At 35.4% G+C, this 19,081-nt stretch overlaps 1 long non-coding RNA gene and 1 pseudogene across 1 annotated transcript; both read left to right on the forward strand.

The window, feature by feature from the left end:
- Positions 1–2,318: 2,318 nt before the first annotated feature.
- Positions 2,319–10,160, forward strand: LOC18099069 (probable serine/threonine-protein kinase At1g54610; annotated as a pseudogene).
- Positions 10,161–17,297: 7,137 nt separating this feature from the next.
- LOC18099070 (uncharacterized) lies at positions 17,298–18,184 on the forward strand. Its single transcript, XR_002981644.2, has 2 exons — positions 17,298–17,586; positions 17,680–18,184. It is a non-coding gene; the product is annotated as an uncharacterized LOC18099070 (long non-coding RNA).
- The last annotated feature ends 897 nt before the right edge of the window (positions 18,185–19,081 follow it).

Genomic DNA, 19,081 nt, shown 5'->3' on the forward strand with positions numbered 1-19,081 from the left:
TGTGTTTGCTTAAGAAGTTTATAATTGAAAGGGCTAAAGGCAAGGTGGTAACTTATACTTGGCTTGGCAGGATGCTAAGCATAAATTATGCGAATCTGACTTTATGCTAAATCTTATATTTTTTAATTAAGCTATACGTTAAACTCAAGTACATATAAGTCAAATAAAGTATTAAAATCAACATTTTTGAGATCAAATACATGTTAAACTCAATCACAAGTGGGTCAAATAAGATATCAAACCTAATATTATTGGGTTCAGCTACGTGTTGAGTTTAATCACAGGAAGGTTTGACAAGATGTTAGACTCATCACTCTTGGGTTCAGTTATATGTCAAGTGTGGGTGGGTCTGACAAGACGCTGGACCTAATATTCTTGAATTTAGCTAAGTGTTGAACTCGAGTGTATGTGGGACTGGAAAGATGCTGAACATAATTTTTTTGTGTTCAGTTACACATTAAGCCTATTAGATGTGAGTGCCTATTAGATGTGAGTCTGGAAAGATGTTGGACTCAACATTTATGGGTTCAACAATGCGCTAAGTCCAGGTACATGTGGGTCTAGTAAGATGCCAATCCTAACACCTTTGGGTTCAGCTACGCACTGAGTTCAAGTGCATATGAGTCTCGCAAGATATCCAGATCCATTATCATCGGGTTTGGAATAATGATAGTCTTTATAAGTCCTATATCAGGTTACAAGACTATTTTTATGATTCTAAGTCCATGTTTGTTTCTCGGAAAGTGGTTTCTGGGAAACCACTTTCCAAACTTTCCTGTGTTTGTTTGCCATTAGGAAAGTTGGTCAATGAAAAATACTTTTAAGTCAAAGGAAAATTTGGCTTGGTTTACAGGAAAGTGTTTTCCTGGAAAATTTGGGCGGAAAACACTTTCCGGAAGTTGTGAAAAATTTAGAAATGTCATATTATTTGTTGATTATATCAAATTTGGTCATCAAACTTTTGATTGCTATATATATTTTGTTTTGAATATTTATTTTTTAATTTCATCTCTTAAAATTTAATTTTTATATTAACTTTGGTCCTTATTTTTATAATTGTTATTTGCTTTTCCCTTATCATTTTTTTATTGAAATTTTTTATCTATCAAATTTGGTTCTTATTCTTTTGATTGTTACTTATTTTATTTGAAATAATTTATAAAATGTTAATTATTATTATTTTAATTTCTTCATCTTTTATTTTTTTTATTTTTTAGATTTGATCTCTATTATTTTGATTATAATTTATTTATTTAAGATAATTTATGAAATTATATATATTTTTTTCAATTTCATTCTCATTCAACTTTTTAATTTGTAAGATTTGTTCCTCGTTATTTTAATAAACTTGAGAAAAATAAAACATTAATAAGTTATTTTACAACTCATTTTCCATGACATAACCAAACACTAGAAAGTGTTTTTCAACTTATTTTCCATTACACTATCAAACATTAGAAAATAATTCACTTTTCCAGAATTCACTTTAAAAAAAAAAACTACTTTTCAGCAAACAAACGGGGCCTAAGAATCTATGATAGTTATTTCTCTACACCTTTAAGTATATAAAAATCTTCAAAGAGCCTGTAATATTTTAATCAACATTAATATTGATGTAAAAATTATTTCCATTAACATTAATATTGTGATATTTCTTCATATCCAAATTTTCAAAACAAAAAAAAAGACTTTCCACCTTCTCAACAAAATAAAACGACAGAGTTGAAGGACTATAAATATTATCTGAATCACAAATAAAAGATTCACAATTTTTATTATCTTATCAAACATTCCTAGAACATTTATCATATAAAAACTAAAAACAAACACTGGCTCTTATAATTTAATGCTTATTATCTTATTTATTATGATTTTTTACTAAAAAAATCATTGACTTAATTACTTGAAAATCGCTAAACTTCACAAAAAAGACTGTTTTATAAAACAAAGACTTTTACCATCAACTATATGCTCCACCAAAGAAGACAATACTATGAACATATCATTACTCATTATCTAAATACTAAAAAAAACCTTAGCACTAAGTATATTGTATTCTAAATCATCATCAATTAACTATGAAATTTGAAGGTCTATAAGGGTACTTAAATTTATGTTCAAAATAGCAGTGTGTACAACATGATTATTAATTTACTGTTCCATCTTGTCTCTTCTTCAATGTGCTTGGAATGTATTCTTCAAGTTTAGCTTATGTTGATAACTAGGGAGGGAGAGAGCTTTTCTGTTTTCAGGTAGCTCCTTGTTTTCTCCGTACTACAGTCTCTTCGAAGGTTAAACTTTCCATATATTCCTCCAGAATCTTAGGTATGAGGCTAGACTTGTAGTGGAAAATGCTTGTTCATTACAACAATTGCCGGAGGCTAAATTATTTTTTATCGTAAATCTGACTTGATGTGCGGTCTCTTGGCTGTGACTGGAGAGACATCCTTGAATTTCACTAATCCGTAAAAAAAGAAAAGAAGAAGCTAAAACTATCCCTAGATAACACAGACCAACTCATTGGTAATGGAGGCGACAAAAGAATCGTTGTCTCTATAGACTTCCTCACTCATTATGGCGGAGAAAGCAGGGGCAAACAAAGATGTAGGGTATTTCATTTAGCAAAAATCCAAACAATATACTGGTCAAAGGACGACAAATTTGCGCATTTCTTGATTGATCAAAAATGGATATTGCTCTATGCCACCCACGATCATATCATACGTAATTCTCGTTAACATTACTATGTCACCTAGCAATCATCGTAATTTTGATTCCCCGCAACAAGTTGAGGATTCTAAAAAATGGGGTGTGTTCAGAGCAAGAGTTCAATGTACTCGCCACCTCAGTCACCAGAGAAGTTGAAACAAGAAAATAGGTATGTTAAGGGAGAGAATAGAGGGAGACCTATTGGTCAGAGAGAAGCTGGGAAGATGTCCAGACAAGAATTGGAAAAGAATGGACGAGAGAAGTTAGTTGAGGGAGAAGGGTTAAAGAATGATGTTGGAAATGTGTCGCAAAGATTTTCTTTGAAGAAGGCAGTGGGGGATGAACTTGTGGATGGGTGGCCAAAATGGTTTGTCGATAACTTTCCTAGTGAGGTTTTGGCTGGTTTGGTTCCAAAGAGTGTTGATTCTTATAATAAGCTAGCTAATGTTAATGTTTGATTTTGTTACCTTTTCCTCTACTACCTCCCCCCCATACAAGTATTCAAAGAACTCCTTTTCCAATTTGTATGTAGATAGAGGCCAAGGTGATTAGTGGGAGATTAATGGGGGTGGGGGAAAGAGAGTTGGAATTTGGAAAAGCTATGTTTACTGTCATTTCATTTGATTAAGTTCTTAAATGATATGCTATAAATCATCTAATTGGGATTATGTTTTTCATTTACAGGTACGCCAGGGAACTTAGAGCAATGTGTACAAAGCTCGAGATAGAGACACTGGAAAGATAGTTGCTCTAAAGAAGGTAAGATTTGACACATCAGAGCCTGAAAGTGTCAAGTTTATGGCAAGAGAAATAATGATGCTGCAGAAGTTAGATCATCTAAATGTAATCAAGCTTGAAGGAGTAGCCACGTCAAGGATGCAATATAGTCTTTACCTCGTTTTTGATTTCATGCAGTCGAACCTAACCAGGATCGTCTCCCGTCCAGGCGAGAGGCTCACTGAACCACAGGTTTGAACTTCCTCCTTCTTTGAGATACAGTTGTCTGTAGCTGTTTGTTGGGGCCATAATGATGAACTGAACATTCATGAATGGTTTGCAGCCCAAAGAGATGTGCAATCTATTAACTCTTGGAAAGTATGAAGAACAGGAATGGAGAAAGTTTCAAATATTACATTAAACTGGGAAAAATGGAAATTCTATAAACTAGTGTTCCATCAATACTAAAGTGTTGTATACGCAAAGATGTGCATGTATATTTAATGCAATTCCCTATGGTCTCTAATTCTATAGATGGAAACTCTAAATATGGTGATTTGGCGCCTTTAATTTGATACAGGTCAAGTGCTGCATGCAACAACTGCTTTCAGGTCTCCAGCACTGCCACGAGAGGGGTATTTTACACAGAGACATTAAAGCTACCATCTTGTTAATAGGCAAAAAGGGGTGCTGAGAATCGCCCGATTTCGGGCTCGCAAATTTCTTCATACCTAAACCAAAACAACCACTTACCAGCGGAGTAGTAACCCTTTGGTATAGAGCTCCAGAGCTATTACTGGGTTTTCCAGATTATGGAGTAGGTTTTGATCTTTCGAATGTTGGATGTTTATTGGCTGAGATGTTCATTAGAAGGCCAATCATGCCTGGAAGGACAGAGGTAAAACTTCTTTTACCATCATTGATGCCTCAAGTCTCGTTTTAGGTAACGAATTGAATGAAATTGTTTGTTGTAGTTGTTGTTCTTTGACATTCCATCAGATACAATCAACAATTGGATTCTTCTCCAATGTTTTCAATACCAGAACTTTGTGCAACAGTGTGACGACATGATACCGTAATAGTCAGTAATCAATGGAAAATCTGTACTTATAATTTGAAGTGATACAATCTACCTGTTCTATCACAAGCTGCTCTTTTGCTTTTGGTCTTTTTCATCTACTTCCCATATTTTTCCATAACCACATCATCTCTTCTTAAATAGAGATTCTGCGACCATCAAGAAGTTCAATGAATCAATTCCTACTCTTATTTAAGACATTCTATGACCCATCAAGAAAATAACACAATCGAATTCTAGAGGAGCATATTGTATTCGTTTCCATTTTCCTGAATGCAGTGTGTGTTGGATGAGTTTTATTGCTTTTAGTTCGAGCAACTTCATAGGATTTTCAAGCTTTGTGGTTCACCACCAGAGGACTATTGGAAGATAATGAGGCTACCAACAAGCTTCAGACCACCACAACACTACAAACCTAGTTTCCAATAAGCCTTCAAGGATTTTCCCGAGTCTTCATTTGGTCTCTTGACCACGCTTCTCTCTCTAAACCCAGCATATCGTGGGACTGCTGCTTCTGCTCTCCAAAGTCACGTACGTGAGAACTAGTGGCGATTCCTCCCTATGTGATTAATATTATCTACTTTTTGGTATATCTGTTCTCATTTCTCCAGCTGATTATGTAAACTATTTTAGCTCATTCCACTGTGTGTTCTAATCAGTTCTTACCCCCTGCAGTTCTTCTCTTCAAGTCCACTGCCATGCCAACTTCCAGATCTACCAGTAATTTACAAAGAGGAGGACGAGCCAGCTCAAATCAGTGATAGGAAAAGGTACGTCCCCAAAAATGCTCCTCAATTTATTAATTTAATTCATTACACAAGAAATTGATGAAAGTATACTTGTTTGTCCTTCCTTCAATCTCTTAGGCGTAGGTCAAGAAATCAATCATCCAGGGCAAGTCGAGAAGGTCATGGAAGAAAGAAATCAATTTCTCAACATGCTGAAGAAGGAACATAATCTTCTAAAGAGGTATATTCTTGTTTTAATCTTCTCAACATACATGTATATATATTATTCAATGAAAAAGTTAGGATGATCTTGTAAATAATCTATTCCGATCTCCTTTGTTTTAGGTGGAGAAAATCTCAGAGCCAAGTACGAATAATAACCTTGAGACAGGAAACGGTGCAAGTAGTAGCAGCACATTCTCTGTACTAAAGCCAATACAGATAGAAGAACCAAGCCTCCACCGCTCATCCTTTTCGCCAATTCTTAATCATTCTAATCAGAACAGATTGCTAAGAACTGAGGCTCATTCCAATGCCACCAAGAATATCCAGAACTTCACCCTTTTACAGGCTTCTATAACAGACATCATTAACCATAATGGAGGCAATGCAATGTTAGCTGGTTATCGCCGGTCTGTTTCTACTTTGGATTTTCGTACTTTTGATTCAGAAAAGATATCGAAACTCTTTGGACTGGATAAAGATGAGGCCAAGAAAAATTTCACTAGTTATGATTTGCAACTTATTTGTCAATGTGAAGTTGCATCTTCAGCTCTAGCTTTTGCTGTGATGTAATGTACAATGCATTCATATTTCTTAGAGATCTCAACTTTTGCTTGCTTTAATTACGGAAGAGTCATAGGTAGCATTAATAAAAGATAAAAATTCATTATACGTACATGAAGAAATATATCTCTTACACGTGTTTTAATAAAAAAAAATCTCTCTTACAATGAAGAAAAAAATGATTGGATATAAGATACAAGTCTATGAACACTTGGTCATGTTATTAGGCTTGAAGTCAAGGTTAGGGCCCTCGGGAGGAGGGGGGGTGCACACGCCCAGTTACATGGCCATATTATTGGGCTCAGACGAAAGATGTCTCAGAACTTGCTGACAAGAACAAGACTGAAACAAGTCAACTCTCCCCACCTACACTGGTGATGGAATTTGTTCACTCCAGTTTATCAACAGACCAACTGACCATGATACGTGAAAAATGCCACTCGAGGGAGTGTATTCCAACTAGAACTTCCACAACTTGGTCATGTTACTATGTGTAGGTAATAAATCAATTGTCCTCCTAAAGAATGAATGGCTGAAGAAGTTGGTACGCACAAACCTCTAATCTTGATCACCAAGAATTATAGTAAGGAGTTATTTAAGATGATTATTAGTTCTGATGTTTCCAATTTGAGCCATAAGTATTCTACAGACTCGCTTGGAACAAATCTGACCACCTCTTCTTTCACCACCAAGAAAACCCTCGGTGGTCAGATTCAGAAATTACTCTTGCCACCTACCATTTTCATACGAGAAAAATGCATGGTTATTTTAATGTAGCTACCTCAAACAACATAAAATAAAGAAATTACACAGTTTAAGGGTCATCTTCTTGACACTGGCGAGCTGTCAGGATACAAATAAGAGTTAGGGGAGTGTTCTGTCTTCCAACAGTGTCAAGAGCAGCATTTGGCTCTGCCTTTGATTTACATTTGACAACGAAAAGGGTTATTCATTCTTGTTACTTTCAGAAAATTATAAAGAAAATCAATAAAAATAAATCCTCTAGAAATATTGAAATAAACATCTTCTTTGTTTTAAAAATTCAACATCATTGCCTAGAGTAGAGTGCATGATAGTAATAATTAAGGTTTACTCCCGTAAACAACCATAGTGATTTCATCTGCACAACAACATCAATTGCTAAGCTGCTTTTTATTTACTGATACCTTGAATTTTAGATCATCCTTGAAACATTTTCTAGTACTCATCAACTCATAGGTTTTTCTTTATAGCTTATTAAAAATATTCTAGGACAAGGGGTCACAAAATCGTAAAACAATTATCTCATCCTTGGGAATTGTGTTTTTCTGTTTTCCTGTTGTTGATTCATGAGAAGGTTCCTTACACCTTAACTGTATCAAGGGCCACCCTCTCCCATCACACGAAGCCCGCGCGCCCATTACGAACCTCAGAAACTTTTCCATGTTAGAATTGTCAAGAGCACCCCACTAAAGATAATTCCCTTCAGGGTTCAGGCAAACACTATGAGCGATAGGAAACTGAACCAGGTGAATATTTTGATCCGGTCCTTCGATTTTCTTTAGTAAACTGAATGGTGACTACTTAACAGTGTATTGTATAGTAAATGGACCTTGTACTCACATATTTGTTAGGGTTCATGCAAACACTCAAAAGAGACTTCATGGCCGAGTACTTCTTCCATATAACAATAGCAAACCGTGGCTGGACCTTTGGGATAGCTAACAAAGCTTTTAATCTGAATGCCGATAGCAGAATCACAAATTAAGGCAATTGCCACATAGAAAATATATGGACACAAATATAAAAGGTGTCAGAATGAATTGTATTTCCTATTCTGTCAGCATGAGTTGTATTTCCTATGCTAAAATAGCTATTATAACCCGGAGATCCAAAGGTGGCGATGTGGATAACCGAAAATCATCGAGTCAAGAGTTGGCTTATCGACTCGATGAACCCATCATTGATACAACGATTTATTCGTCTTTCCACGGCTAAATAGATATGGGAAGCAGTATCAAAAACCTTTTATGATGGATTAGACAAAACTTGTATTTTTGAATTGAAGCACAAGTCGTTTCCCACTAAGCAGAATGAACATCCTCTTTCAACATACTATAATGAACTTGTTGCTATTTTTCAGGAGATTGATCACAGGACCGTGTCACAGGCAGGAACAGTTGAAGGAGTGGTTCAGTTGCACTCTGTCCTGGCAAGGCTTCGGGTTCATATTTTTCTAAATGGACTTGACCTTTTTTTTTAATAGGTTCGTGGAGAAATTTTGCGAGAAGATCCGAAGCTTGATCTCAAAAGTGCATATGCGCATGTTAGGAGAGAGTGTTAGCAGAAGAAAACAATGGGAGAGTCTCATCCAATCTCTAAGACCTCAGCGATGATAGTCAATCGAATTCGTCAAGGAACAACATCAGGTCCTTCGAAAAATCAGAATAATCAAGCCACTAGAAAATCTGGAGGCCTAGTGTGCACTTGTTAGGGCGAATTGAGCCATTTAAAACAACGATACTATGAGATTATTGGCTATCCTGATTGGTGGGGTTTTACAAAGAAACCTCGGAAGAATCTTGGTGGAAAAGCTATGGTAGCTTCTATGACTGAGGAACAAATACAACCTACAACAAATATTGTTCACCCAGGTACACCTGGTAATGCTTCTATACTCTTTGTGAATTCTAAGAATAGTACTTGGATAATTGATACAGGTGCATCCAATCATATGAATATGGATTATGGTCAGTTAAAATTTTTTAAACCGTCTCCTCAGTCAATTATTTTCAGAGCCAATGACAATACCTCCCCTATTACTTGGGAGGGATCTGTCATTTTATCTGATTCACTCACGTTCGACATCGTTCTTGTTCTTCCATATCTTGACTATAATCTCCTTTTGATTAGCCAAAGTACCTCCACCCTCACATGCACTGTTACTTTTTGGCCTTCCTTGTGTTTCTCAGGACATTCTAACCTGGAAGATTCTTGGTTACGGTGTTAGGTGAGGGAAACTTTATTATTTGGAGTTGACAGAAAAAGGTGGGTCAAAGCTCAGTCAAGTGAATCAAACAAGCAGTGAAGATAAAGCTCGAGCAATTGTATGGCTATGGAACCGAAGGGTAGGGCATAACTCTCGTTTGGCTATCTTAACAAGTTGCAACCACATTTGTTTTAAGGTTTAAGGAATTTCGATTTTCTTTGTTAAATTTGTTAACAGGATAAAAGCCATCATATTTCTTATTTTCCAAGTTTGAATAAAAGTTCAGAGCCTTTTCGCAGTTATTCACTCGGATGTTTGGGTCCGGCAACAAATCCCGTGTAAGAACAACATTTAAGGAATGAGTTGAAATGGTGATGACTCAATACCAATGGCAGATTCGTACACTACAGCCTGACAACGATAAATAATTTGAGAATAAATTTTTAGGTGCTTTTCCGAGACACTATGGAATTCAACATTAAACCTCTTATAGCTATACTCCACAACAAAATAGATTAACATAGCGAAACAATAGATAGATTTGGAAATAGTTAGGGCTTCTCTCTTTGGCTTGAATATGTCGCAGGTGTACTAGAGTGTGGCTGTGAAATCAGCTGCTTATCTAATCAATCGAACACCATCCAGTGTGATAGATTTCCAAACTCCCCCACAAAAGATGCAATCTTTGCTTTCTCTTCTTCATCTCCCAAATCTTGAACCAAGAGTGTTTGGACGTATATTTTATATTCATGTGCCTAGGGTTTTGCAAAATAAACTGGATCCATGTGCGAAATGGTGTGTCTTTGTAGGATACTTGGAGTTTTAGAAGGGATATTGGTGTTATGATCCTCATAACTGAAAGTTACTTGTGACCTTGGATGTTTCATTTTATGAATCAAAGCCATACTATTTAAGGGGAGCTTATGGGTCTTCTCTTCAAGTGGAGAGTCACAATGAAGAGAATGATGATAATGGAAAAGGTGGGAGAGAATTATTCGAATTGGAGGAACATGGGGGATGTTTTGAAGGCTACTTAGAGGATACAGATCCGCAATTATGCAATGATCAGACTGTTTCTATCAATGGTGATCCGGTTATCTCTAGCAATGAAGTTTCTATCAATGATGATCAAAGACAAGGTTATCCACTTAAGCCAAGTCTCACTAATAGATAACAAGTTGTCCATTATTTTCTTATGTGTTAGTCCATCAATTGCTTAGAGTCTTTGAAATTATATATAATTTAAAAGGCTCATGAACTTCTTTTTGTCAAGTTATAGGGCATAATATTGAGAATGCTTTGTGACAGTGAAAGTGTTGTTATAATAAGAAATGTGACAATGATAATAGAGGATAAATAGAGAAATTGTCATGAAGAATGTTTGAGAGCTCATTGTTTGGAAAAGTGGAGACTTCATCGAAGATATGGATATTTTATATGGATATTTTGTGAGAGACATGGAGATTTTATATAAAGATTTCATTTGAAGATGTGGAGATTAATAATACCTTGGAGAAAAACAAATAGAGGAAAAATAATTTTTCATTACAAAGTTCACAAGATTTATCTCAATACAATCTTTGAAGATTATCTAATCTCGAATAATGAATAATGGATGTGGTGACCTTTTTTTAGGGTTGCATTTTCTTAACAAATTATTAGAGGTAACTCTTATCAATAAGTTTTTCTCTTTCTTTTTTATGGCATACTTATGCTCGGTGTCATGCCCATTTTCATGGTGAGAAAGAAAAAGTTTTATTAGGTTTCCATGTGTTTGTATCGCTCATTATAGGTGGGTATTGCATAAATTATTTTTTCTAAATAGCAGTTAATGCCTTAATATGGGTGGTGGTGAGAGGTATAATCATGAGCTTAGAAATGTTAGTCAAACACAAATGGATCCTTATATGTTCCTTTTAGATACCTTAAGGTTGATCGATGGCTCTTGAGAGGTTTAACTCTTTTTTTTATTAGAAACAAATGTGTTCTTATCTTGTCATGCTCACTTTTTTTGTACTCGAATATGGTTTTTCATTGCACGTTTCACTTTGAGAAGACTTTAGTCAGGAAGAGTATAAGATCGTTTCTATAAAGAATAGTTGTAAACTCTACTAATCAAGGCTTTCATGGCAATAGATTCGAGTAGACTTTTCACATTAAACATTTTCTTGTTAAACCTTTATAGATATGCTCTAATGGTCTTATCTTTTTTTTTTCATGTGATGACGAAGAGCCTAGGTGTGCTTTTTTTACCTGGTATACTTATGCTTAAGCGGGAAGTGAGTTTTGCATAAAAATTGCCAAAATCAAGGATGGAGTCAAGCCGCAGATTATGACGTCACACTCAAGCAAATCCCTAGAATGTTGTTAGGAAAACTTTACACATAACATTGTTATTTTATGTTACAAATTTTATTTTGATCTGTACTCTCTATATCTCTCTCTCTCTCTCTCTCTCTCTATATATATATATATATATATATATATATATATATATATTTTTTTTTGTTCCGTAAGGTTATCATATTTGTCTAAGTTGATCTTAATGGACTTGCAATCATTGAAGAGATAGGAGTGCAACACTCGATAATAAAGTAGAAAATCTTTCATTTAGTAGGGGTGATATTCCTTTCCAAAAACTTGTATCATTATTGATTTCATCTTGCATCATGGTTTTTTTTTTAAAGGGTATATGAGTGAAACTTGAAGAGAGATCTAAAGTGAAAATCACTCTTGTTGTTGGGATTTGTTGAGGTTCTACTATTTAATCTTTGGAGTTCATGTATGGAGCATTCAATTTGAGAGCATTCTTCATTGAGGGGGTGGCTTTTTTATAGGGTTGGAGTATGAGTATTCTCGTTTCTACTTGTTTGTATGTCGTCCTGCCCTATTCCTTCAAAAACTAAGGTTGTTTATGTGCACTCAATAGTTCATACAATAAAGTTAGATGTTGTATCACCTGTAAAGAGGGTGGAAGAGTGCGAAGTTGTTGTTGTGTAGCTACAACAACATCAATAAGCACTCATCAGTTATGGAAAGAACTTTTGGATGATGTGTAAAATAGAAATGAACTAGCTTTTATTCAAGGTTCCATAGTCAACATCATTAATAAAGTCATAAAAACTTCAAATTGGTTTTAGGTTTTCCATGGTTGCCTTTAGGATAAGGTGTCTAGGCTTTGTTATCCTTTATTGTTCTGCAAAATAAGTCTTTTATCAGGATAGAAGATCCTCTAATGCTTAAGTTAACAATTGTAAAAGAGAAATATAGTATAGTAAAGAAAACAAGAATGAAGGGTGTATGCGGTGTATATTATGATGGTTGTGGGTTGTATGATATATTCTCTAATGATCCTATGTGAGTATGTCTTGGGTTATTTATACCCATTAGCCGCTAAAAATCATGTGTTTTACTTGATGAAGAGTATGGTAGCTTACATGCATCCTCAAAGGAGAAAGTCATTATGCTGTCGTTGTATATCGTTTTCCCTAATCAATAAGAACAAAAAACTATGTACACAACTGATAAAATGATTTGATCACATGGGTTATGGTAAGTGAATAGAAGAATATTCTTCTTACCAAGACGCAGACCAATTATATGATTTGTACAGGAGTTAAACTGTGAAAAAACTTATAGGTTGTGATTGCTTTTAAAACGGGCAATTGAGTGACACAACACTAACCTCTCAGAGGTCAACACCGCATTATTGTGTCTTTTAATGTTGGGCTTTCTGAGAATTTACATAGGATTGGGATTCGGTCCTAGAATAGTTAGGGGATGGATCGAGACCCAAATAACATAGCGGTTTGTTGTTGGGACAAGGCCCAAACAACTTAGTGGACGAAGTTGTCTGCTCGGCTTAAGTCAAGGCCCATGATTTAAGGACATGGCTGCCCGCTTGAGCCAAGTTCCATTAACATAAAACAAGCTATCCATTCTTCTTATATATTTATTTATTAGCCCTGCTAATTTTTAAATAGTAAGTTCTCGTTTTAACCCGAGTAATCAAACATTCATTGAATTTTATACTCTGTAACATGTGAAACAATCCTTATGTTGATGTTGATGAATTTTGATTTGGAGTACAAAATGTATTTTCATGCTTGTTTGAGAATGTGGTGGAGGTTGTGTTTCAAAGTGCTTTTCGCTTATAAATGCATCAGAATAATATTTTTTTATTATATAAAAAAAATTATTTCTGATATCAGTACATCAAGACAATCCAAAAACACTAAAAAATAATTTTAAACAAAAACAAATTCAAATTTTAGACGAACAATATTGTAGCCGCAATGCCAAGACACCCTTCAATTAACTCCTCGTTAACAACGGAGACTAATCACCAACTTTGACATGAGGAGATTTCAATGTAAGTGAGAAAGAAAACAAAAGAAAGTCCCTGGCCATGGTTTGCTAGGCCATCCTAACTTCGTCCACATCAATGGAGTGTAAATGAGCAACACAGGCATGTGATCTTGCACCCTTCTTGTACCTCTCAAATTGTCCCAGCAGCGCCAGAAAATAATAACTAGTAAAATGCCAGAAATCTTGACATGGACCTAAAACTACAACCCAGCAGGAGCCAACATTATTGTGACTGCTTCTCGCACCCTTTCCTTAAGTCCAAAAACCACGAAGGGCCCAAATGAGTCCAAAAAGCAAAGCAATCGACACCTGATATCCCTATCTCGTGCTAATCACCATTGCTCTTTCCCAGCTCATCGTGAATGGCACGTGATGGACCATGGGCTCCAACACCCCGACTTGTGCCAGACCATGACATATTAGTACCAGTCGCCCTCTCATAGGCTCACTTTCAAGGCTGATTAGGGGTGATTAGCGTCTAATCATGCCGGCCAGTCTGCTTAGGGTCGTCTTCCCTACGACTCGACGACGCGGGAGTTCAATCGGGAGAATGGGGGATGGCCCTCAACAGCTACGGGAGAGTGGTCACAAGCTTCCCACCTAGTCTCCATATCCTGAGGTTGGTCATGGTTTTGGGTTACATGCAGCCCCCATTGTCAATTATATTGTCTCGATGACAGACCAGCTTTTTGATTGAAGCATGATTTGTGAACAGAAATTGTTGTCATTAATGGTCACTAAGTCAACAAATTCAAGGAAAATTTAGATACAAACAACCATATTATAAGTGTAAGAACATTATTTACTTTCAATTCATGTTTTAATTCCATTAAACTTCGATATCGTTTCTCAATAATTTTGATTTTAACAAAGTTATTCTAATGTTCACGATGACAATGATGCAATTACCTCTTGTGAATTCACATGGTTTAATATGAATTAATTACCCAACGTTGTAAAAATCAAATGAGAAGGTCTAGAGGTAATATTTGGAGGTGGTGTTTGTCGTTGTGTGGTTCAAGTGTAATTTTGTTTTTAAATTATTTTTAAATTTTTAGATTAATTTGATATATTAATATTAAAAATAAATTAATAAATAAATAGTATCTTAAAAAGCATCATCTCCTCTGAACTCAAACTCCATCTCTCTCAGCTCTAGCAAGTGGCAAGTGACAGGATCATGACGGAGTTAATTTTGTAAAGGCACTCTTGCTTGCTTTCTTTGTCGATGAAGTGACAAGCGTATCCTATAGAGTGATGAAAAAGCCCAACGTCTGCAGTTCTCATCTTTTTAGTGGGCCAAAATCACTTGTGTGGATTGGATGGTTCTAATTGCTAGGTCTCTGAGGAGAATTGAAGGGCCCCCAACTGACAGTGAAATACAAATTTTAGATCATTAGAACTCAGTATTCAATGGCCCTCAAATCCCCTGCTGCTACTAGCAGTGGCGAAGCTCCGTGACATTTGGTGGAGATTTACCTTAACGAGGTTGTTACCTTGCGGGGGCCCGCACCCGTATGGTCGCCAAGTGTAAGTCTGCCACCGGGGCCATTCCTAAATTTAACTCCGACTCGCTCGAGGAGTTTTCACTTTTCACCCACTACCATCCATCCACTGTTCCCACTCTTTTGACATGTTACTCTCTGAATATTGTTGGGAAATAATTTTTATTTTATTAAAAACATGATTATTTAGATGGTAACCATAAAAAAAGAGATAAAAAAAATTTATATTGAGATATAAAAAAAAACATATAAAACAAATAAATTAATGTTATCTGCATTGATTAGAAAATCAGATATCAAATATATAAAAATTAGATATTAAATATACAAACGGATGATTATAGAATTTTTTTAAGTAAAAAAAACGATGAAGAATCAAGTTAAAGTAAGAACCAAGATCTACATTATCTTTTATAAGATAATATTATTTTAGATTACTAATATATTTTAAGTTGTGCAGAAAGATAAAAGCTTCCGGGTATTTTTATAAAAACTTTTTAGTAATCATAAGACCATTAATATAACATGACATCTAAACACTTAGGAAAACATCCACTAATTCTCCACTAAGATAGAATTCTCATCCAAATATTCTAAGTAAAATCATAATGAATGAAAAGGTGGTCAGTGTTCTCAATAACTAAACGACGAAGAAGCAAGAAATTCTTAGTGCTGAGTTTATTTTGAATAGCTAGCCAAATAAAGCTTTGGATTTTTTAAGGGCGATTCTTCAACCAAATATTTGTTTGAAAATTAAGATGATCCTCTCCATTAATAGTTTGTCCGATCAAAGCACATCAGATCTTTACTGAAAAGCTGCCATCTCAGTGTTGGCTGTCAAAATTTTCTGGAAAAGAAAGTTACAAGTTTTCGATTCTAAACTCAAAAGTAGCGGAGAATCTTATACTCACTCCAAAATGAAGACCATGGAATAAATTAACACAGTTTAAATCACAGGCAAAAATGCCATGCTGAATTCTACAATACTCTGTATGTGACAAGAATCTGTCGGCAAGAACGAAATTCGCACCTTTTTTCATGGTAAATAGCTTATACATCAAGTAAAACTGAGTTCTAAGTTTTGATACGACTCATTGTAATTTAGCCGTATTATTTTCTTATAATTAACCTGTGTTAACGTCAATGTCTTAAGTGCTCCTAATTTGCAAGATTAGTCATGTTTAGTGTATGCTCATAGTGAGGGCAAGGAGGGTCCATTAAGCAGATTGTCCACGTGATTTTTTTGTACAAAACATTGCTTATCAGCTCATCCGAAAAACATCGGAGCCTCCATCAATGTCGGTTTTTCTCCCTCCATTAATCAATGCTTTGTTTCCTGCATGATTAATTAGTTCAAGAAGAAATCTCCAGTGAGTTAATCATGTGAACAAAAGTAAATTAAGGTAGTAAGCACAAGATATACATGTTCTCTAGGCATTTTTTAACTTCTGTCATGTACAGCTAACTTGTATGCACAGATTTCATTTGCCGCCTGAGGGGAACTGTCCTTGTGATTGGTGATGCAACGTCAGAGAGTTTGCTTTTAGGTATAGCAGAACGAGGGCCCAGAAATCTGACATGCTTGAAGCTGTTCCCTTATCCCTTGAGCGTAATAAATTCAATCCACCACTGCGCTATGATTTGCTGCCTCTCTATTATAAGCTTGACAACAAATGAATAATACAAGAAGAGAAATAAGAAAAGTGCGATTATTGTCATGAGGGTTTGGATGATTTGCACTATTAATAATCAACAAAAAGTGAGCACAAAGTTCCTGTGCTCCTCTTATTACAATGAATTTGATAGCATGAAGCTTGGATAATTAGACAATTAAATTCTATGGGGTTGCCTATCTAATCATGCTTTTCAGCTACATCAAGGAATCACTGGCAGCCTTGGGCGCCAGTTTGCGAAATTTCTTTGTATCTTGAATAAATAAATAAAAGAAAGTCTAGGGCAGTAGCAGAGTCTCGGGGCCCTAGCTAGGCCTCCATAGCTAGAACAAGTATCGTTGTTCAGAATCACCCCTTTTCTCCAGCAAACCAATATCCTTTTATTTATTTATTTATCCATCCATCTTAATTACGAACAAAAAATATTTGAAGCCAGGTCTCATATATCAAGACTATATATGGTCGAAAAAGTAGCCTTATCAGATAGATTTTACCAGCAATTGGATGAAAAATTCGACCTCTTGTGAGAAAGGGACACGAGCATCTAGATATTGATTTACATGAAGTCACTAGCTTAGTGGCGGAAAATCAAACAAAGTTTTAAATTAAAAATAATAATTTAAAGCGACGTTAAGTGAGTTAGTACAAAGTAAAACAAACACGAAGTGAAAAGATGAAATGCACCTACCTAATACCGATTATACTTAAAAGTGAGCCCCTCAGACCTGAACTGATGCATTTCTAGCCTTCAACAGAAGGCTCTTGTCTATGCTAGCATGAAACAGCAGTGAGACATCGATTTTGACACTTACAAGACCGCATTTGCTCACGTAGAATTACTACAAAAATTTAGGTCACCGTCGGTTGCAACATTGTCCAAACATGTTGGCATCAAAGTACTAGTCTACCTCTATATAAGAGATCATCAGTTTGAAGAGGCTACACAGATTGACACCTAAACCAGAAAGAAGTCCTAAGATGGCAAAGATTTCACGCAATCATCTTGTTCTCGTAGCTTTTTTCCTGCTTTGCTTTGTCTCCACCTGTGCTAGAGGTATATTTCTATGTCTGATGTTCTTTAAGAGTTGTGAAGTTCTGATATTGTAAAGTATTCCTTAATTGGTTTCCTTTTCTCTTGTATTTCCAGCAGCAAGGACTTTGCGAGAGGTTAACAATCATGAAGTAGAGAAGAAGGACCATAATAATCTGTTTCCATCAAAAGAAAATGGGTTACATGATGTGGATGAACTAGCTGGGATGGACTACACCCCAGCAAGTAAGAAGCCTCCAATCCATAACTAAAATGGAAATTTTTGGTTGAGCTACTATAAGAGTTTAGCCTAGTCTTGTACCTATACTTCTATATATTATTTTGAGCTTAATAATTAATATAGCTCTGTAGCTAGTGCCTAGCAGATACATTTTAATATATAGGTGGGGCAATTACTGCACTATATTAATTACTCTGTGGTTATTTAGAGTGTAACTTGCAATACATGCTACACTAGGGGGGGTTCCGTGTATGGAAATTGATCTTTTGTTAATTAGGTTATATCAAGGCTTAAAGTTAGCTGACTTGTAGCATGATATACAGATGTATCTGCTATGCTTGTAATACCTTGGTTATGAAATCCAAGTGCAATTTTCTTTTCTATTTTTTTGTACCTCTGGAGGACTCTTAATTCATTGGTTTGAACAACGTACTCCCATATGAATTCCTGACATATTCCGATTTTCTTTGTAACAAAATGGATGATAATATTAAGTAAGAAAGCAGAACCATAACGTACAGAAATATTTGATGAGTGGCAGAAGAATTAAGATCTCATGATATGATCAGAGAGACTGTTGAAGACTTTTCACAATGTAATACAGACATTTAGCAGTAAGAGATCAGAAGCCGTGAACTATGAAGCTGCCATGGCTGTGTATGTTATTTCAACTCATCTGTTTGTTTAGTTTCTGATCGACAATGGTAATTATAAACTGGAAGGTGAGCCATGGATGCATTCTATTTTCTTTTTTCCTCGGCTGGATATATATGGATGAACATGCACTTGCTGAGGGTATGTAGTGACTTCCTGATCATCTGGGGCCTTGAAAGGATGAATCTTCAATGCATTACTAGATTGAAACCAAGTTCTAAATCAAGTCACTTTCCAGAATTCTAGAAATCGCCCCTGTGAATATTTCCTACAATAAAAACACTATTTGCACCTCTCATATGCTTAAGCCTGAACTTATCGACAGTTCACTCTTAGCTCATCATGGGAGAATTAGGTGAAAATCAACTTAGGAAGTGCGAGAAACAGTTGTTTGAGAAAGAGTAATTAAAGTCAATTCAATGGTGAGGCTGCAGTAAAATAATAAATCTATCTAGAATATTTAAAAGCATTAAAACCGATGGAATCAGAAAAACAAGTTTATTATTACAATAAAGAACCCTCCAATACTTAAATAAATAAATAAATATAAGAGTAGAAATGGTTATGCCTCCAAGAACCATGTATTAAAAAGAAGAAAAAACAAAAAATAAAAGTAATGCATTA

The sequence above is a fragment of the Populus trichocarpa genome, chromosome 5, assembly GCF_000002775.5.
Source record: "Populus trichocarpa isolate Nisqually-1 chromosome 5, P.trichocarpa_v4.1, whole genome shotgun sequence".
Classification (NCBI taxonomy): domain Eukaryota; kingdom Viridiplantae; phylum Streptophyta; class Magnoliopsida; order Malpighiales; family Salicaceae; genus Populus; species Populus trichocarpa.